Here is a 22,881-nt window from a genome sequence, read left to right as displayed (position 1 = left end):
TCTTCCTCAACAAACCTTCCCTTCACCCACTCATAGCTGTGAATCTCAACTTCTTATATATGTCTAAATAAACATATGTGTATATGTATCCTTTCCTCTCCAATCAGCCTGGGAAGGATGGAACACGTATCTTACACATTGTTGTATCCTCAGAACTTAGTGCAAAATCTTGTAGGTATAATGTTTTTCTGCTGCTGCTGTTTATTATTATTATTTTTGCTAATAAGATTTACAAGCACTTGCTATTGTGCCAGGCACTGTGTTATGCTCAGTAGAGGCTATTATTGTTCCCTTTTAACCAATGAGAGTTTAAGTAACTTGCACAAGTCTCATAACTAGTGAGCAGTGGACCCAGGACTCAAACCCAGCTTATCAGATTCCACAGCTTGTGCTTTTCACCACTAGGATACCTTGTCCCTCATGAATATTCATAGGTACCAAACTCTAACAAGGCTGCATTTGCTCCTGACTAATGTTGAGAGGGTACCAGGTGAGCAGCTTTGCTCGTAACTACTCAGAGGCATTTCACATTGTTTTCAAATGAAGTTGTAGGTCTGAAAATAATTAAAGAAACCATTTTTAAAACAGCAGGAACGGGTGATGTATAGAGGTCCACTCTGACATTTTGATGTGTGTTTAAACACATAGCTCAGGGCTATAAAGAACCACTACACTGAGATTGCAGAAGCATTAAAAATCAAATTGCCTTTGAAAAATTAATAATTTTTTAGAGAACTGTAAATGACATCCAATCATCTCTGGGGAAATCTTTCCCTAAAGCTCCAAGCCTCTTGGTGACCAGGATGAATAAGTTGGCCTCCTTCCTTTTTGTTTCTCCATTTTCTGCCCCAAAGGGCCAAAAGGAAACCATCTCAATTTAAGATTTAAGCTTTATTTGTTGAAGTTACTAGCTATTTAAACTGGAAGCAAGAAAAGCCATTTCATGTTGGCATGACAGTAGAAAGCATTTAGCCACATTCCAACTTAATGATGGAAGATTAGCCAAGGTTATTATTAAATTTTAATCTCTTCACTTAACTAATAAGGTCGATTAATACCCTTCCTGTCAAGGGAAGAAAAAAGCTTTACAAAGTCTTGACTATTGGTATTTTAACCAGCTTACCCTGTTGTACTTTGAGTAAAAGCCACTATATCATGGACCGCTGAGTTTCCTCGAAAGCTCCAGAGAAACAAACAGATGGAGAAAAAAAGTCCAGGTGTAAGATAACCCAGAGACTTGAACCTGTAGCAAAATGGAGTTTCTCCAAATTAGGCAGCAGGAGAAGCAGCAAATAAGAGCAACTGGCAACTGAAGATATCCTTGTTATTCTCTGGGCTAGAATCATGCTGGCAGAAGCTTTAACTAACTAAATTTACTTGCAGGTTCTCCGAAGGGAGTGATCATATTGCACCAGGGTCACTTTTCATAACACACTATTTTGCAAACGAGTTCCCAGGACCTTGTAAAATATTTGACTTCTAAACCTCAATATAAGTATTAAAATGTCAGCATGTCCATTACATGTCCCAACTATAAAAAATATGAGTTTAACTATCTACTGAAAATGGAAAGTCCAATAATATTTATGACTTCTTAGAGCATACAGTCTTCATTTTGAAAGACTTAAAGCCTCCAGGAGGTATTTATCCAAAATTAGCATCCAGTAACAACACCTTGGGATATCCCTGTTCTGGCAGCACCTGTAGCCAGATCTGGTTACAGTTATTAAATCTAATGCTGGAGTTGCTGACCTCAGGAAGACAGGTGTCCTCTCCAACAGCAGGTCCCTATTCTGGTCAATAAAAAACGTGCTTTTCAGGCCTGGTCTGTTTGCTCAGGTATGTGGCCAGCATAGTAGCCTTGTCACAAAGAATTAATGGAGTTTTCATCTCTTCCCCAAATAAGTTGCTCTGTAGTTAATTGAGCATTACATTTCCCAAAAGAAATGCTCACTTGGCTAAATACATAATGCCATTCATCAATTTATTTATTAGTTAATCCAATATTTATTGAATACCTATTATGTGCTAAGCATTGGAGGGTTATGGGGATACAAAAATTAATGACAAGAAATCTCTTTGATCAATAAGCTCAACTTAGTAGCCCAATAATTGTTTGAAGGATCCAGATTAGATCCTCTATCTATATTTTATCCACTCAGCCTAAACTTCAAAGCCTATTTCAGGTCTTATCTCTTCATTCATTCATTTAGGAAAACTTTATTGGATTCTTAAAACTGTGTTAGGCACTGGAATGATGAAGATGAAGAGAATATAATCCCCACCACCAGGATCTCCCAGCCTTGTGGGGAGATATGCGAGGTAGACAGGACCTGATGTGGAAGATGTTGTAAGCCAGGTTAACCAAGGAATACGGGTTTTATCCTACAGCAGCAAAGAGCTATTAGACAACCCTAAGGAAGAGAGAAGCATGATTAAATTTGCATTTTAGAAAAATCAACTTAACAATGACAAAGAAGATGGATAGTAAGGAAGAATGGCCAGAGGGAAGAAACCAGAGGGGAGGAAAATCCAAATTCTAAAATTTTTCAAGAAATAGAAATAACAACATTTTATTAACAAACTGAATGTGAAGACTGAGGGAGAGGATGAAGTCCAAGGTGACTTCTAAGATTCTGGTCTGAGTGGCATTAGCAGCAGGAGAGGAGGAACAGGGTTAGTGGGAAAATGAGTTCAACCTTGAACATTGCAGGTGCCTTTGGAACATCCAGGTGTCCACATTAGGTTTGCTGTTGTAAATGTTTGTCTGAAACTCATGAAAGAGGTATGGGCAGGAGGTAAGGATGCAGGAGTCATCACCTTATAGACTGTAGCTGAAACATGATTATAACATTATGAATGACATTGCCAATTCTGTAGCCATCTCATACTACTCCCTAGTCCCAAATGCCTTATACTCATCCAACATTCATTTTTAAAATTAATTTATTATTCATTAGTTAATTTCTTCATTTGGTTGAATAATACCTATGGAACTCTTATATATTCCAGGCAATGCAAAAGACCCTGGGTGTACATACATGAATAAGCTTTGATTCCCAGCCCTAAAGGATCTCATAACCTGGCTATTGACTATAAACTAATTCTCTAATTCTATGTGTGTCTGTCATGTCTCCAAGAAGAGGATAAACTCCCAAAGTTTATCCTCTTAGGCTCTTTTTAAAAAAAATCCCTGTAAAGACCTAGCACAAAGTTCTGCTCTTTGTAGATGCTCAGTGTGAACACTGAATGATAGATTGATTACTTATTTTAAAACATAGACCAATTTATTTATTTTTAAATAGTTTTCGGGGAAGAGTTTGGACTAGAAAAGTATTAAATTTTCATTAGAAGAATTTAGAAGCTACATTAAAAAAATAAAGAAAATAATAATAATTATTAATATACTGTCCAAAGATAACCACTATTAATATTTTATGGAAAATACTCATAATCCTTCTTCTAAGTGTAAAAACATGCCTTATTACATTTTTGGTAAAAGGAATCATATTGAACATATTTTTGTGTCACGTCTTTAAATTTAAAAATGCTATATCATGAACATACTCTAGTGCCAGTAAATATAGGTTTTCATCATTATTTTTAAACCATTTCATTGTATTCCATTGTATGACTGTCCTATGATTTATTTAGCAGGTCCTGCACTGGTGGAAACTTAGGTTTCCTAAGAAAAACCTAAGACTTTTTAAAAATAGAAATACAGCATATGTTCATAAAAGTTCACAAATCAAAACTGAGCTTGATAAAATTTTATAAAATGACCACACACATGAAACCCAGACTAAGAAACAGATCATTACCAAAATCTCAGAAGCCCTCTTCTGTCCTCTACTTACTACACACCATGACCACCTTCTTCCCAGGAAGCTCTCAGCCAGTGACTAAGCATGGCATAGCTACTAGTGCCTGGACATTTCTGCCCAACATTGGCCCCTTCTGTGGGCTGGCCAAGATTTTGTCAGAGCTATACCTCAGTCTAAGGCTCTTCCTACTCAGTCCTTCTTCCTTTCCCCTCTCCTTTCCCAGGTGTCAGACCTGTATCACGGTCTAAAATTCTACCCTGACTACTCCTGCTCCTTTTCCCTTTTGTCCTTTAATAGATGTTACCAGCAATAAATCTCTTGCGTTTCTAACTCTGCCTTGATATCTGCTGCCCAGAGGACCCACCAACACAAATGGTACTGGAAGTGGACTGAAATGACAAGCTCAGTTTGAGGACTGGACCACATACCTCCCTCCTGTTGAGGAGGATCCCTTCCAAGTGGTATGTGGACATGGATAGTCTCAGCCGCAAGTGGTAGCCCAGTTACTAAAAATATCACCAGTAGTGACTTGAGAGTGACATCCTAGTGCTGAATGCCCTGGCTGGTGAGATGATGCAAGCCTTTTTAAATGCCTGTGATCAGGCATAAGGATAATGGAATTGGCTGGGCATTAAAAAGTTGCATTGACATCCTACAGAGGAATAATTGGAAATGGAGGGCAATTAACAAACAGTTATGGCTAAATACAAGAGCCAGAAGGTCTCTTTAGTAGCTTACAAAGTAGAAGAGTTAGCACAACACAGGAGTAAACTCAGGATCTGATAGCTAGGAGCCCCCCAAACAGTTGACTGCTCAGACATGGCAGGTCTGTTATTCCCTGGTTGAGAAAACCTGGGACCCTGAAACATGGGATGGGAACATCTCAGTGGATACCCTCAAATATAGTGCTTTGGCAGACTCCCCTGAACCCCCAGAATATACAGAGGTGGCCCACCCCTCGCTGTGTAGGACAACACTGCACAGGCCACTCCTCAAGGCAACAGATACCCCCTCAGGAGCTGTGCCACCTCCTCTTCTGGCTGCCAGATTGATAGTTATGGTTAAATCCCCACATAACTTGACTGGGACATACTGGACCTGATAAGAGCAATAGTGTTCCTCCCTCAGCTCACACCTATGGCACAGGGTGCATCCAGTATGACCAGCTAAAGGTGGAGGAAAAAGGCCAATCTTGTTACAGTCAGGTCAGCACAATTGTGGGTGCAAGCTTTGTCACTGGAACTGGCACAATAGGCACATGAATGGAGTGGCCCCGGTGGCAGAGACAGAAGCTACGTATGGGCCCAATGGCATGGACTCCCACATATCAAAGCTGGCCTTGCAATTACTGCCTTTGAATATGCAACCTGTCAGAGACCAATGCCCAGCCCCTTATATGGCTCTATTCCTTGAGGAGGCCCACCAGTAATAAGTAGAATAATTGGGCCCCTTGCATCCCGGAAGACAGAGATTCATTCTCACATAAATGGACATTTATTTGAATGTGGATTTGCTTTTCCTAACCTCAGAGCTGCAGCCATTGCCACTATCCAGGTTTCCAGGGGCTTACAGAGTATTTGGTCCACAGGCATAGAATCCCACACAACATAGGATATGACCAGGGGACCCTGTTCTCAACAAAGGAGGTGTGGGTGTAGGGCCAGGATCTTGGGATTCGCTGCAGCATCAGAAGATGCTGACCTGATAGAGTGATGGAATGACCTGCTGAAAGCATAGCTGAAATGCCATCTTAGAGGCAAGACTCTTAAGGATCGGGCACTGCTCCTGGATGCAGTATATGCACTGAATCAGAGCCCTCTATATGGTGCTGTGTCCCCAGTAGGAGGAAAATATGTGCCTAGGAACCAAGAAGTGGAAGCAGGAGTGACTCCACTCACCATCACCTCACTGGAGGATTTTGTGTTTCCCCTTACAGCAACTCTGGACTCTTCAGGGTTGGAGGGCCTAGTCAGGGAGTACACTCTTGCCATTGAACACAGTGAATGACAAACTATGGCTGCTGCCTGGTCACTTTGGATTCCTGTGTCTGAGGACCAACAGGCAGGAAGAAGAGCCACCATACTGGCAGTGGTCATTGTCCCTGATCAGCAAGTGGAGGCAGGGCTCCTGTTATACAATGGGAGAAAGGAGGACTATGTGTGGAACTCAAGAGACCCACATGGGTGCCTCTTAGCAATTTATCATCGAACTGCAACCTTGAGTGGACAAGTGCAGCAATCCCAGCCTGAGAAGGGTATGGTTAACTAAAGCTCAGATGCCACAGGATGGAGAAACATGAAGGAGCTGCTCCCTGAACATGTGCAGAGAAGTAAATCTGTGTGGCACAAGGCATGAACCATGGCAACAGCGGATAGGTGTGCTGTTCAAATGTCCCTTCAAGAAAGAACTTAGTGATGAGCTGCAAGGGGAGCAGTTAACTGACAGTCTCAATTTGCAGCACCGTAGGGATATGCTGCAGTAATTGAGCTGAGGCCGAGCTTTTCCCTGGCAGTCTCCAGCCCACGACTGAGCATGGCAAGGGTCTGCCCAACACGCTCCTTTATGTAGGGGAACTTCTCTACCCGAACTCCAATCATAGGTTTCCCACAGGAGCAATCAGGCTCTTATATGTCCCGGCTCCCACCACCCAAGTTGACTGGTCTAAGGATGGGTACCTGACCCAAGCTAAGCCACCCATAGTCCTTCCCTTGGATTTTTTCTTTTTTTTTAAGTTATAACACAGGGTGACTTGCCTGGTGGCGCAGTGGTTAAGAATCCACCTGCCAGTGCAGGGGACAAGGGTTCGATCCCTGGTCCGGGAAGATCCTACATGCCGCGGAGCGACAAAGCTCCTGTGCCACAACTACTGAGCCTGCACTCTAGAGCCCGCGAACCACAACTACTGAAGCCCACGCGCCTAGAGCCTGTGCTCTGCAACAAGAGAAGCCACCGCAATGAGAAGCCTGTGCACCGCAACGAAGAGTAGCCCCCCCGCTCTCTGCAACTAGAGAAAGCCTGCACGCAGCAACGAAGACCCAATGCAGCCAAAAGTAAATAAATAAAATAAATAAATAAAAATAAAAATAAAATAAACTGTAACTCAGAAGAAGCTCTCTCCAGTGGACGAAGTTGCAAGAGGTAGTTTGGGGAGTTGTTGGTTTCTGGCCACGGGAGGAAGCCCATCTGCAGTGAGCGAGAATGAAATCAGCACACACACAAGCACAAAGACAAGAGACAGAGAGTGCCTGCAGCGTTCAAAGTTCTTGAGGTCCAGCTGTACCCAGCTCCCTGGGGTCTGACTGTTCTAACTTTTCTTTCTATTGGGTAAGATAGTCTAGTGTGCTTCCAATAAATAATTAATTGGAATCAGATGTTGATCACATGTGACCACATAAGTTCTAGCACACACTTAAAGTATCCTATGCTTATTTTATATTAATAGTTAACACTGATTGAGTTGAGGGTTTATTATATTCCAGACACTGGTCCAAGCACCTTACATATATGAATTCATTTAGTCCTCTCCGCAATAATATGAGTCCACCCAAATGCCCTCTCTCTATTGTTTTCCCCAAGGCTACTTTATTTTAAAATCAAAAATAAATAAGAGTTTCTACTACATGTCCTTTTAATAGAGGCTCCAAAGAGCCAACTTTGGAGATGTACAATCAATCTTCAGCATTTTAGTCTCTCACCCAGTGATGCCAGCTCTGATTTGGGGCTTCAGCAAGACAGGTTTGCAGGTACAGGTGTCCTTCAATGCCTCAGAAAGGCCAATTTTTAATAATAGAGAAAGTGGTATTACAAATAAGCAGAACAGATAATTTCCTATGGATACACATTTTGGAATTTTAAATTGGGATTCCCGAGGTTTGACAAGTATGAATACTTACATGGTCAGAACATGTAAATCAGGACAATCTTTGAAGTCCAAGAAGGATGCCACCAGCACCCATCAACAGAGACTTCTACAAGGCCAAATACCCCCTCACTGAGGCCTGAAATCCAATTGACAGTGAGCCATTCCTTTATGTAAGGCATCCACATGATCTCTGCTGTCTTTTAAAATTAAATACTCTGTAGAGGTATGATTAGGTACCTAATCCCTTCCCTACCTCAAGGGTGTGAGGAGTAAGAAGGATGGAGAGAAAGGACGAATGGAGACAACTAGAGTAGTAAAAATTGGGGAAAGGCCTTACAACCCCACCACTTGACTGAAACTTCTGTTAGTACCAGGACCCTACCTTCAGATCCAAGCTGTCCAACAGAAATATAATGCACACCACACATTCAATTAACATTTTTCTAGTAGCCACATTAAAATTTTTTTCTACAACCAGGTGAAATTAATTTTAATAATGTATTTAAATCAACATATCAAAAATATTATTTCAACATGTAGTGAATTAAAATTATTAATGACCTATTTTATATTCATTTCTTTCATATAAGTCTTTGAAATCTAGTATATATTACATGTACAACAAATATCAGTTTGAATGCTAACTGTATTTAGAGTTCACAAATTTTTTAATTGAAAAAGTAGTTTTATATATTATTGTTCAAAATATACTTAAAAATTTCCAGTAACTGAATCAGATGTTTTAAAATTTAAATTTAAACTAATTAAAATTAGGGACTTCCCTGGCGGTCCAGTGGTTAAGATGCTGTGCTTGCACTGCAGGGGGTGCAGGGTCCATCCTTGGTCAGGGAACTAAGATCCCGCATGCCATGGAGTGCGGCCAAAAAATATAAAATAAATAAATAAATAAATAAATAAATAAATAAATAAATAAATAAAAAAAAATTTAAATAAATTTTAAAATAAACTAATTAAAATTAAATAAAATTAAAAGTTCAGTTCCTTGGTCACAGTAGCCACATTTCAAGTGCTCAGTCGCCACATGTGGCTAATGGCTACTGTATTCAACAACACAGATAGAGAACATTCTATGAGTGCAGAAATGTTACGGGACTATGCAGCTCTAGACGTAGCCTTTGGTGTACAGTAAACTTCACTCACTACTTGGTTGGCAGTGTCAGGGAAGTGGGTTACATCTATAAAACAGATTCCTTAACAGATTCCAGAAGCCTCGCCACGCCTCTCCATTGACTCCCAGACTGATTTCTCCAGGTCCCCTCTCCCATGCTGCCCCACCCTCCATCCACACCCAGCAGGCTAGTAAAGAGCAAGGGCTCTGGAGTCAGAGATCCAGTTTTCATCTCAGTTCATCACTTACCAGTTGACTTCCAACAGCTTAATTAACTTCTTTGAGACTTAGTTTTCACATTAATTAATTGACGATATTTTAAAGGATTGTTGAGTAAGTGAGGTAATGTGCACAAGACATTTAACACAATGTCTGCCACATAGAAAAGAATAAATGGTAGCTCTTAAACAAAAACCTCTGTATACGCTTTTGTATGTGTTTCCACAACTTCCCGCCACCAGGAGTGGTTATTCCTGGGTATTCTTTTTTTTAATTATTATTTATTTATTTATTTATTTATTTTTTTGGTTGTGTTGGGTCTTCGTTTCTGTGCGAGGGCTTCCTCTAGTTGCGGCAAGCGGGGGCCACTCTTCGTCGCGGTGCGCAGCCCTCTCACTATCGTGGCCTCTCTTGTTGCGGAGCACAGGCTCCAGACGCGCAAGCTCAGTAGTTGTGGCTCACGGGCCCAGTTGCTCCGCGGCATGTGGGATCTTCCCAGACCAGGGCTCGAACCCATGTCCCCTGCATTAGCAGGCAGATTCTCAACCACTGCGCCACCAGGGAAGCCCATTCCTGGGTATTCTTAAGTGGGGCAGGAGTTAATGGGGGTGGGAGAGAGAGGTGGGGAAGAGCCCTGGCATCTGGGCACTGACATGTGTCCCAACTCAGCCTTGTGGCTAATTTACGAACAGTTTTTACTGCTACTGTTTTCTTCAGCTCTTCCTTCCCAGCTTATCAGTTCAGATGGCTTTTGCTCTGGAACTCCAAGTCCCACATGGCCCCCCTCATTCTGCTCTGAACTAGAACAAATGATTAACCACACAAAACAGCCATCAACACTCTTCCCAAGGACATCAATGACCTCTTTAAGCCCAAGCCCAGGGACACTTTCTCCTCAGCCTCTCTGCAGTGTGTGACACTGTTGCTTCTCTCTCATCATCCTGGTTATCTGCTAACATCCCTCAGACCATTCTTCCTCCTTTTTTTTTTGTTTATAAATTTTTATTTTATTTATTTATTTATTTTTGGATGCATTGGGTCTTCGTTGCTGTGCGCAGGCTTTCTCTAGTTGTGGCGAGCGGAGGCTACTCTTCGCTGTGGTGTGCAGGCTTCTCATTGTGGTGGCTTCTCTTGTTGCAGAACACGGGCTCTACGTGCGCGGGCTCGGTAGTTGTGGCTCACGGACTCTAGAGCACAGGCTCAGTAGTTGTGGCACACGGGCTTAGTTGCTCCGCAGCATGTGGATCTTCCTGGACCAGGGATTGAACCTGTGTCCCCTGCATTGGCAGGCGGATTCTTAACCACTGCGCCACCAGGAAAGTCCCCTTCCACCTTCTTCTGCAAAGGCAACCCTAGGCCTGAACCTCCCCCAAGGCACGGTCTCATTTGCGTACTCCTAGGCCTCAGCACAGTGCCCCTAAACTGATGACTCCTAAACCTGTACCTCAAGCTCCCACTTCAGCTTTGGGCCCAAACTCACTGCTCCCCACTGGCCTCTCCTCCTGCGTGACCTACCTCTGAATTCATCCTGTTCCCTTCAAACCAGGTTCCCAGGTTGCTCTGAGTTCGGTAAGGGAACACACACTGACCCCAAGCTCCCAAGTGCCACATACTGTGCTAGCACCTCATTTAATCTTCACAATGGCTCTGTGAGGAAGGAACTGTGATCTGCATTTTATAGCTGAAGAAGCCACGGGGAAGAGACCAAAATCTAGGTCTGTCTGGATCCAGACTCCATGTTCTTTCTAACGCATAGGACCACCTCCCATAATTCATTCAGTGGGTTGATGCTCTCAGCCAGGATGAATAATCTACCATCTACCCCTTAAAGGTTTGCAATTTTAGTGAGAGAAACAGAAGATACAGGTAAATATGGTGGTGTGGTAAGTGCTATGATAGGGCCCTATGGGAATGCACAGAAGGAGCACCTATCACAGCCTTTGGGGTTCAGGAGAAAGAACTGTTGGGCTAGAGATGGAGGTTTGAGTTTCATCAGTGGTAACTTAAGCAATAGGAGTCTGAATCCTCCAAAGGGATATAAAGTGAGAGGAAGAGCAGGCTGAAGAAGGAACTGTGAGGCATACCCACATTTAGGAGCTGAGGAGAAGAAGAAGTTACCTTAAGGGAGGCTGAGAAGAAGCCAAAAACATTGGAAACAGGAGGAAAACCAAACAGTGTGATCTTGCGGAAGAAAGGGAGGGAAGGAGTGGAGTTTAAGACGCTGAAAGTGTAACCAGTTTCAGCAATAGGGAAATTATGGGTGCTCTTACTGAGAGCAGTCTCAGCTGAGTTTGGGTGGCAAAAGCCAGTCTGGAGTGGGTTGAAGAGAGATTAGATGGTAAGCAAATGCGGGTGGTGAGCATAGACAACTATTTCAAGATGTCTAGTTGCAATAAGTTCACTGTGAAGATTAAATGAGGTGATGAAAATAAAGCAGTTAGCACAGTCCATGGCACATAACAATAATTCAATAAATGTTGGCTGTTATTATTATATATTAAGGAATATATTTTAAGGAATAAGAGAGCCAGTAGTAGCTATAAGAAAATGCGAGTTTAGGGAGAATTTTTTAAAGACCTCTCTCTTTACTATATTGAAAAAAGCTTCAAAAACCACATCAAAGAACTACATGCAGTTGGTTCTAAAAAGCAACAACTCTCCGAGTCACCGTCCCCGACCCAGAGGCAACCACTTTGAACTACTTCTGTGTTGTGGTAACCTCCATATTGCTAATTAACCTCGTAATATGACTATTTCTTGATTCACCTTAGACATTATTAACTTCCTGATATGTTGAATGAGAATTTAATTCTCCTATACCTCTGTCATCCAAAGTGGTTGTATCACCGTTCTCAGTTTCTCTGCTGGCCACCTTCACAACCTACTTATGCTCTATTTATCGTTCCATTAATCATAGATAGTGTCTCTTGGCTCCCTACATTTAAGATGAGGATGTCAGTAGCCTACTCTTCCCTCCACCTTTCAAGGGGAAAGGCTTGTTTTGTTTCATTTTTTTAAATAAAGGAGACTCTTGAGTAGGCTTGAGTGAAAGTGAGCAATTGAAGATAGATGACAAAACAGTTGTTGGCGTGAGACGATGAGTTCAGAGCCCAGTGTGGGACATCTCCTCCATAATGGCACCACCAATTTCCTAGCCAAGTCTTGAAACCTTCTAGAAAACATGGAACTCCTTTGCACACTGGATCCAATCAGCCATAAAATTCCATAGATTCCACTTCTTCAGTTACCATCTTTTTATTATTTTCTCTCCTGCACATGACTTTAGTTCAGACTTTCATTATTTCTTTTTTTTAAAAATAAATTTATTTATTTTATTTTTGGCTGTGTTGGGTCTTTGTTGCTGCACGCGGGCTTTCTCTAGTTGTGGCGAGCGGGGGCTACTCTTTGTTGCAGTGCGCGGGCTTCTCAATACGGTGGCTTCTTTTGTTGTGGAGCACGGGCTCTAGGCGTGCGGGCTTCAGTAGCTGTGGCACACGGGCTCAGTAGTTGTGGCTCGTGGGCTCTAGAGCGCAGGCTCAGTAGTTGTGATTGCAGGGGCTTAGCTGCTCCGCAGCATGTGGGATCTTCCCAGACCAGGGCTCGAACCCATGTCCCCTGCATTGGCAGGCAGATTCTTAACCACTGTGCCACCAGGGAAGCCCCGGGCTTTCATTATTTCTGACTTAGACGATAGACTTCTAACTGATCTTTCTCCTTACTTTTCCCTTGCAAGTCTATTTTACACTGATGCCGATTAATCTTAAAGCAGAGCTCTCATCATCTTACTCCCTTGTTTAGAATCCATAGTCTGGCTTTCAAGGTCTTCTACAATGTGATCCCAGCCCAGCATGAGTTAAGGGAATGTTCAGTCAGGAAGGAGAGGGGTGGAGGTCAGAGGCAAATGGAACATGTTCCCCAGGTAAAGCATAGTTTCTCAGGCCCCCCTATTCAACAGGAGCTTCAGGGCCCTTCTGGAAGAGGTAAAGGCTGGTTAACCACCCAGATGTGTCTTTTGCAAAGTCCAATAACCGTAACCATGTGCTCTGGTTCAGAAATTCTCTTAATATTTCCTTTGGAAATTCACAAAAGAATACGAACAGCCAATAAACATTTAAAAGTTCAACATCACTAGTTAGAATGTCAGCCATGAGAAAAGGTGTGTACCATTTTTTTTTTTTTAAAGAGCTTATCCATTATTATCTAATAGCTAGACAGTTTAGCTGGCATCTGCTTTCCCCTCCTCTCTGGTCTGAATCCTTTGGGGAACTGGATAGGCCTGGCATGGGGCACTAACTGCAGAGAGCATGTGAGGCATGTACCTCTGTGTCACGGAAGCTGCGACACTGAGCGAGATTATTTTTAGAGGTGACCTTCTAGGTTCCAAGGAAAAGTAAACAGACATGCACATGATTTCCTCTGAGAGACTCGTGGTAAACAAATTGGCATGCACACACTCACTATTATCCCATGTTCTGACTCCAGGGCTCTTAAAGAGCAATTTCAGGTGAAAAGCTTTACTGAAAGCTGAAACCAACCAGGATGAAGAGAGGGGTAAACTGAGTGAAAGTTCACAGCTTCTAGCTACTGGGTCAGAGAACTGCAGGTGAAACAACTTATCTATTCCAAATTCTTGGAAAACATGTTGTTTTAAATGAAGTTTCAATAATGCCTCATGAAAATATTGCTAAAACTTATTATTTAATGTCTCACCTCTTATTTTGTATTATTCCATTTGTTTTACCTTTGTTGTTTTTCCTATGTAATGTGTTTATTATTTTTAAGTGAACATTATAGAAAATGCAGAAGGAAAAAATCCCCATAATCCTGCTTCTTATTGTTTGTTATGTATCCTTCAGGTATTTTTATGTATACACTTATATATATATATCAACAAAAGAAAAACATACTGTCATAAATTTCTTTGTCGTCTTATACTGGATCTAGGGCATCTTTTCATATTGGTATATATAGGTCTGCCTCATTCTATTGATGGACATTTAGGTCATTTCCAGTGTTTTGCTATTACAAACAATGCATACGCAAGCATCTTTGAACAGATATCTTGAGCACTTGCATGAAAATTTCTGTTGGACAGCTTCTGGGAAGAATTTCTGGATCAAAACATTTACATATTTTTAAAGGTTTTTTTGTTTGTTTGTTTGTTTGTCTTGGCCGCACCACACTGCTTGTGGGATCTTAGATCCCCGACCAGGAATCAAACCCGGCCCTCGGCAGTGAAAGCGCGGAATCCTAACCACTGGACCACAGGGGATTCCCTAAAGTTTTAATTTGGTTATTGCCAAGCTGCTCTCCACCTGTTTCCTGGAAACATGCAAATAAATTAATTTCTCATGAAGACTTAGTAGCAAACACAATGCCTGGCACATAGTAGCTGTTCGTTAATTGATGGTTAGATTAAAGCTTCACAAATATTACTTATTGTTCTGACTGTGACACTAAAGTGCATTGCCCTGCCTGCCTCACTCTTAATTATCCCAGACAACTGAGGTATTTAAGTGTGGTAAAGTAGTAAACACAATACACATTAGTAGTAAATACAATAAAAAATAATAGTATTAATACATACCACAATACATAGCACTTCTGATTGTCTCCTCTGTGGCAAGATATTGTTGTCATCTGAAATCATAAAATTCTAGAGTAGACAGGAACCTAGACATCAAATAGTGTTTCTTTTTTTTATATGAAGAAGTGAAAGCCCAGAAAGGTAATGATTGTCCAAAGGTTTGAGAATTAATAGATCCTTCTGAAAACACCTCTTATTTCTCACTTTCCTTCCTTGACTTGAATGCACAGATCTATTATCATTTTATTTCACTTGACTATATCATACAAACAAGGCACATTATTGACTGGATATGTGTCCTCAAGTCTTAGTTCTGTCAATTTACCTGCCTAGAGCTTTCCTGCTTGCCCTTCTAATTTTCTACTTCAAGTTGGCCAAGGATTGAAAACAAGATAGCCAAGCTTATTAGAACTATACAGCAGGGCTTCCCTGGTGGCGCAGTGGTTGAGAATCTGCCTGCCAATGCAGGGGACACGGGTTCAAGCCCTGGTCTGGGAAGATCCCACATGCCGCGGAGCAACTGGGCCCGTGAGCCACAATTGCTGAGCCTGCGCGTCTGGAGCCTGTGCTCCGCAACAAGAGAGGCCGCGATAGTGAGACGCCCGCGCACCGCGATGAAGAGTGGTCCCCGCTTGCCACAACTAGAGAAGGCCCTCGCACAGAAACGAAGACCCAACACAGCCATAAATAAATAAATAAATAAAAGAACGTGAATTTCTTTAAAAAAAAAAGAACTATACAGCAAGTGATGGGATCTGAGACTAAGATTTTCTTATGAGTGAAACACAAGAGTCTTAATACTTTTTTGTCAGCTATTTTGGCTACTCAGGACAGCTTGTGTGTGTGTGTGTGTGTGTTTATGTGTGTGTGTGCATATGTACTTCCTAAGCTTTAGCAGCTTAGGAACATGTTGCCATGTTCTGGATAGATGAGACTGTTATCTATATATAAATAAGAGTATATGCAGTTGACCTTTGAACAACACAGAAGTTAGGGGCATCAACTCTCCTTGTAGTCAAAAATCTGAGTATAACTTTACAGTCTGCCCTTGGTACCTGTGGTTCTGCATCTTCAGGTGCAACCAACCTCAGATTGTGTAGTACTGTAGTAGTATTTATTGAATATAATCAGCATATAAGTGGACATGCACAGTTCAAACCCCTGTTGTTCAAGGGTCAACTGTATATGAAATATTGCTAAGAGTAAAATCCTGGAAGGTATTCAGAACCATTTAGATTTAAAAATTTTCCCAATTCTAAGGAAACAAATAGTTGAAGCGTTTGTCTTCATGTGCTATCAACATTTGGCCAAGGTCTATTTAAAGGACAGTGAAATAAGAATCCTTTCTCCTTCCCTTTGCCGATATATAACGCCAACTTTGGTCTGATCATCAGTAATTTCAGGAATAGTTTCTGTGGCAGTCAGAATAATGGCTGCCCAAAGATGTCCACATCATAATTCCTGAAATCTGTGAATATGTGCCCTTACATGACAAAAGGGACTTTGCAGATATGGTTAAATTAAGGATCTTGAGATGGGGAGATTAGCCTGGGTCATCCAGGTGGGCCCAATGTAATTACAAGCCTCCTTAAAAGTAAAAGAGGGAGGCAGGAGAGTCAGAGAAGGAGGTACGATGACAAGAGCAGGGGTCAGAGTGACACGACCCCTGTTTGTTTGAGGAAGAGACCATGAGCCAAGGAATGCAGGCAGCCTCTAGAAGCTGGAAAAGGCAAGGAAGCAGATTCTGCCTAAGAGTCTCCAGAAAGGAATGCAGCCCACTGCCAACACTTTGATCCTGGTCCAGGAGACCATTTTAGATTTCTCTCCAGAACTGTAAGATAGCAAATTTGTGTTATTTTAAGTCACTGAGTTCATGGTAATTTGTTATAACATCAACAGGAAGCTAACACAGTGTCTTACCATAAGCCAGTGTAAGTTTGAGTTTTGATTGAAGGACAGTTGTTCTTTTGCATTTGAATCAAATATTTAAAGAATGTGAAAATGTTTAAAAGAAAAAAAGCTGAAAAAAGTAACCACATAATAATAGTAATAGTTAATATCAATTGAGTACTTACTATATACAAGACATTGGATTTACAAAATTTCATGGAAGGCTTACAATGAAAGGATGATGTAGGACTATGACAATAATCCATTTATTAGATAAGAAAGCAAATATAAAGAAGGTGAAGAATTTAACTTTAATAAGCAAAGAGATTAGCTGAACTATCCTGTGGTAAGGTGCAGAATTCCATCCTCTCAAACCAAGCAGGGAAAATTTGAAGGTAGTTACTATAAAAATTAGGCAAAGGTAAAGCTTGTAAGATTCCTAAGGGATAGGTGATGCCTTAGGTTGTGAAAATAAATCCCACCTGAAATGCTTTGAGTTACTACTACATGGCAGGCAGCTCCCGGCTATTACAATGGGCTCAGCTTGTTAACTGGCAGACCAGGTGGAATCCCCAGAAGGTGCATCCTTTCCTCCTCCACCCTCCCTACCCCCATCTGGAACCTTTGACCCATAATCCTGAATTCATAACCCCAATCTTGTCTTTGACTGACAACCCTGAATACATGACATCAGATTAACAGTCCCAAAATAAATCTGTTCCCGTCCATTGGAGTGTCATTGGATAATGACTGCAATCCCAAATAATATACACGATGATATAGTTCTAATGACATCTTATATTTACAAGATGTAGTAACAAATTTTTAACTCACTGTGCTGTTTGTGTATGTGTTCTTTGTATTTAAGATATTTGAAATGTTTGAGAGAATCTCACAGGCTGGATAAAGATCTGACATTTTAAACTGATTTTTCATTGAAATACTTAGGATTTGACCAATTAGGGATATAGTGAATATTTAAACGCTTAAGTGAACTATAGGTTTGATTTTTATGCTGCATAGATGCCTAAGAGAATCTGATTTACTATATTTACAATAACACATTTGTTAAGTGCTTATTACTTACCAGGACTGTTTTAAGTGCATTGCATGGACTAACTCAGGTAAACCTCATAACAACTCTATATGAGTTTGGTATTATTGCTACTCCCACTTTCAGAGGGTAAAACAGAGGCACAAAGAGTTATGTGGCTGAACCAAGATCAGGCAGCCGGTTAGTAGCAGAGCAATCTGGCTGGGAGTACATGCTCCTGACCAATGTCCCCTCAGTGCTCAGGAAGACTCTTACAGGGGTACTCTGATAAGTGCTCAGGACTTGGCAGAGAATGGCCCAAGATGATTTACAGAGTGTAAATCTGACTTGTTAGAAGCGTGAAGTACCTGGGACAATCAGATACAGCAATGTGTGAATTTGACATATTTAAGGGAATTTAATAAATGAGGTTTATAAACAGTGTCTAAATGTGCAAGAGAAAGTGATTTGTTAGATTTGTATGCTTTTGTGACTTTAATATGTAATGCTTAAAAAAATTCTATCCCATTTATAAATGGGAAGTTTAATACATCAAATTAATATGCTCACTGGCATTAATCAAAGAACAAGTGAAAGTGTTTTAACATGAAATTGACAGATTTATAAATGAATTTGATTTGTGTTTAAATACTTAATAACGACTAGACTTAAATTTTACAACCCTAATAAATATCATTTAAAACACAAGCAACTTTATGGGTTCCTTCCCGTACACAAGAAGTCCGCTCTGACATTTAAAATCTCAACTGATCATTGGTACAGTTTTAGCCCTGTTTTGCAGAGGGGGAAACGGAGGGGAAGAGAAATAACTTCCCAAGGTGACAGAACTGGGAAGTGATGGATGCTGCGTTCCAGCCCAGATGACACCAGACTGCCAAAGCCAGCACACTAACCACTCTCCTATACCACCTCCAGGTTCTAGAGATGCCATTTCTATAGAATACAGTGTCGGTTGTGAATACATAACCTGGAGGAATATACACCAGTACAACAACACTGGTCTTTCCTGGAATGGGAATTATGGAGGACTGTTATTTCTGTAACATTTAAGATTTGAGTAAAAGGAGTTCTCTACCCCTTCACCCCACTTTCCAACTAATTTCTTTATTGACAACTTAAAATTAATAGAATTCTGCACCTCTTTATATTTCACTTCTCTGCATTGTCAATCAGCATTTTGTAGTCATTTATTAATATTTACCTCATGAGCTTTTTTTTTTTTTTTAAACACTCCTGCTTATGCTCAGATGGGTATCATTACTGGGTGAAACATTTTATGCACTCATCCCTGTATGTCCCATAGAATGTCACTTCTTCAATTATGCTACTTTTGTATCTAGTATATGCTTTTATTAAGTGTATAACACTGAATTATAGTTTTTCTATTCAGCCATCTTCCCTATTAGAGTATCTGTGTTATATATGACTTTCCCCAGGGTCCAGCACAGAATTTGGTTGGTTAAACCACACATATTTTTCAGTTATGGAATCTGAAGTATGCTTTGCATAGGCAATCGTTATAGTTTTTCCTTTTCGTAAAAGGCTTACTTTCTTTCTGTCTTTGAACTCTTTGGTCTAGCATTGGGGTAAATGACACAATGCAGACTTAAGTAGAACTGGGACTTCCCTGGTGGCGCAGTGGTTGAGAATCCACCTGCCAATACAGGGGACACGGGCTTGATCCCTGGTCAGGGAAGATCCCACATGCCGTGGAGCAACTAAGCCCATGTGCCACAACTACTGAGCCTGCGCCCTAGAGCCCACGTGCCACAACTACGGAGCCCTCGTGCTGCAACTACTGAAGCCCATGCACCTAGAGCCCGTGCTGCACAAGAGAAGCCATCGCAATGCGAAGCCCGCGAGCAGCAACGAAGACCCAATGCAGCCAAAAAAAAAAGATTTAAGTAGAACTAAAAGTGGAGGAATTCAGTTAAGAAGTTATCACAAAACTGGAAAAAAGTTTCTGAAAACACGAATCATTTACAAGGAGGAGCTGAGAGTGGAGCTATGTAACATATTAACAACTAGGAGAGAGGGAGAATCTTCTCTTTGCTTCCCCTGAGGTGCTCCATGTTCGGTTGCTCTCAGACTAGCTAGGCCGCCACATCTGGTATGTATTTCTAAGGGTCACGTTTTCTACTTAAAAGAGAGAAGAAAAAGCAGTTAACCCCTTAATCAATAGAATAGTTTTAGATAGTTGTGGGCCAGAAATACTTCGGTTACTTATCATGACCCCAGTACATTTGCATTTTATCCTGGATTGCATCTATGGTGGGAATCTCGGGGGCGCCGGTAATGTTTTGGATGATGCAGCCCTGCAGACCACCTAACTCCCACAATAGTGCCCCTGTGCCCTCCAGCGTGGGTGCGAGGGTGGTGACGCTGGAGCTGGCCCCGGCCACTTCCTCCCCTCCAAGTCTGCGGCCAGGGCGGGAAAGTGAAAATGAAAACAGAATCTGCTCTGATTGCCCCCTCGCCGGCTGGCGACCCGCGCTGGTCACGCAGACTGTGTGAGAGGATGGGAAGAGCCGCGAGATCACGGGCTGGCGACCCTCTGAAGAGTTTGCCTTCTCCTCTGGGGAAAGGGCGGGGGATCTCCTTTCCCACCGCGTGCGGACTAGTGCAGCCCGACCGCCCACTTGGTGGAGGCTCTAGCTGCCCCGCCCCGCCTCGCTTGGGCTCGCCCCATGAGTCTCCGCCCCCACGAGGCCCCGCCTTCCGTTTTGGTCCCTAAGGCCACGCCCCCTGGGGCCCCAAGCCCCTGAGGCTCCGCTAGGCCTGGCCAGCCTCGAAGAGGGAGTTTCCTTTTCCTCTCCTGCTCCACCTCCTCCTCTTTCTGGTCTCTCCGCCTTCTCCGCGCTGCCTTGGGTCGCCTGATGCAGAAGTTCTGGCAGAGACTGGGCCGAAGCGAAGCCAGGGTGCTTTCTTATTAGGGCCTTGGCCAGGCCTGAGGATCCGGCGGCGACGGCCGACAACCTTGGGGTTGAGTCTCCTTCCAGGCGCATCTCTGCAGTGAGAACCTTTTGGGGAGGGTAGATCCTGAAGATCCGTTTGGGAATTTCTTTCTCCTGGCTCACCAGCCCTACGTCCCCCAAGTGTAAGTGATAGGACGGGGAGTAGGTAGACTGTTGAAAGCTAAGGAATGCAGCCGAGTTACGAAGTGCCTGGCCAAAGAAAAATCAGGGAGCAGGGACATGAGAGCAGTAAAATTTGGGGCGGCCAATTCATTGTCAGTTAAAAAAATACAAATGGCTAGAATCACCATCAAAGTATCACTAATTTCAAACTGCCTTCTAATTAATTACAGTTCACAGGATGCCTGTTAATTACAGGAGACACCTGACCTAATGTTTGCAAACGAAGTGCAGATGGCAATATTTAGAGAAATGCAGGCATGAAGCAGGAAAATGGGGTGTTGGTGTTTTCAGAGTTCCCATCAGGTATCTGAAAGATAGTGGGGTATCTATCTGAAAGATAGATCCAACGAATATATATCAACGACATAATCAAGAATGACTTAGTCACTGCCTTCTGTAGTTCTCTGATAGCAGATTGTAGTCAGGGCAAGTTATTCATTGGCTGGTGTGAACCCTTGTGATTCAAATGAAGTCAGATGGTTTAGCACATACAGTTGTTTGCCTATGTTCTCAGACACTGAAGAACGTTGCTTTCACACTTGTAAGGAGTTTAAAGGAAAAAAACAAAACAGTTACCTGCTTCAAGTGCTTAGCATTGTACTCAAACAGTTATAGACGCCATCCTTTAGCTTCTGTGAATTTTTGCCTAAGGAAATGTGTAGTTGTGAAACTTACTTCATGAGTACCTATTCCTAGTGAAACTTTGTCCTTTAGAAATTACTTAGCAGTGGTTGGTTGCAGAGTGAAAGGTACACACAATTGTATATGCCTGTCAATGCTGACAAGGACATACTGAAAATTCTAAGAGTTGTCAAACGAGATATAAGTTCAGGCTGTTTCTCCAGTGTTCCTTCTGCCTCTGACAAAGAATAAATGAATATGGTTAACAGTCAGAAGTGAGGAAGAAATCAGTTTATAGATGTCTATTTGAAAGACCCCAAATAGAAATTTAGAAATATGAAGGTTTTTAAAAATCCTACCTAGTAGTAAAAGGTGAATTGAGAACAGGCTGTATGCTGGACACTTGCTGTTCTTTATTTTACAGAACATTCACAACTCTGAGATCACCACTATCCGCATTTCACAGAGAGAAGAACCTAGGCTTTGAGAAGTTAAGGTAACCTGCCCACGGTCACATGGCTAGTAAGTGACGAGTTTAAGATTGAACTCAGGTCACCCATCTCTCCAAATTAAAAACCATGCAGAATGCATGTGTATACATTTATCTAAGTGCATCAAGATGTACAGTTTAAATGGGTGAATTTTATCTAAATCATAACCCAGTAAAGTTAATTTTTAAAAATCATGCAGGATGAATGTGATGTTTTTATGATAAAACTCATCCAAGAAAGAGCACTATGATGATTTCACACCTGACAGTTTCTGAGGAAAAAGGGATGGAGATGACACATGTATGTTATTAGCATACACACTGAAAGACTGGTGACACCACAGACTAGAATTGTTTATTCAGGTGACCTTCCCAAACTTAAGATACATATAGAAATATCAACCAGGATGCTACCATGTGTAAGAGACATGCAAGTCTCTTGTGGAAATCAACCAAGCAAATGCAAAATTGGAAAAGACATTTGAAGTATGTGATATCAAAATTGTCTAACAAAAATATGTCCCAAGTACTGGGCATTAAAAAGTTAGATACTTTTGCTAGTGGTATGCATTAAAGTCACATTTTCTGTGTGTAAGATAGTATGTACTATATTAAGCATTGCGATTATAGGCTGTACAGCAGAATTTACACGTTATTTTCAATTAAAATTTGTTTGAACAGTCTGTCAAAACATGCCAAGGCACCAGTTGTTAGTGCTTTTGTGTTTGAAGGCTGTGTTTGGCTGTTTATAGAGAATATATTGACTCCTTTTTCATTTTATGATGTTCCATTTTGAAGTTTCACCAGTTTCAGAAACATTTTAAACTTAAAGCTTTAATTAAAATGTACCAAATTTTAAAAATAAATTTATTTATTTATTTTTGGCTGTGTTGGGTATTCGTTGTGGTGCGCGGGCTTCTCATTGCGGTGGCTTCTCTTGTTGTGGAGCACGGGCTCTAGGTGTGCGGGCTTCAGTAGTTGTGGCATGCAGGCTCTAGAGCGCAGGCTCAGTAGTTGTGGCGCACAGGCTTAGTTGCTCCACGGCATGTGGGATCTTCCTGGACCAGG

At 41.7% G+C, this 22,881-nt stretch overlaps 1 long non-coding RNA gene across 1 annotated transcript in view; it reads left to right on the top strand.

Annotated features, from left to right (window-relative positions):
- Window positions 1-21,838, top strand: part of LOC137778154 (uncharacterized) — a 53,479-nt gene extending 31,641 nt beyond the window's left edge. Inside the window, exon 3 of the long non-coding RNA XR_011076751.1 lies at window positions 21,748-21,838. This is a non-coding gene — a long non-coding RNA (uncharacterized lncRNA). The remainder of the gene's footprint in view (window positions 1-21,747) is intronic.
- Window positions 21,839-22,881: the final 1,043 nt, after the last annotated feature.

This window comes from Eschrichtius robustus, chromosome 15 (assembly GCF_028021215.1).
Source record: "Eschrichtius robustus isolate mEscRob2 chromosome 15, mEscRob2.pri, whole genome shotgun sequence".
Taxonomy (NCBI): domain Eukaryota; kingdom Metazoa; phylum Chordata; class Mammalia; order Artiodactyla; family Eschrichtiidae; genus Eschrichtius; species Eschrichtius robustus.
This window is presented reverse-complemented; position numbering and strand designations above follow the sequence as displayed.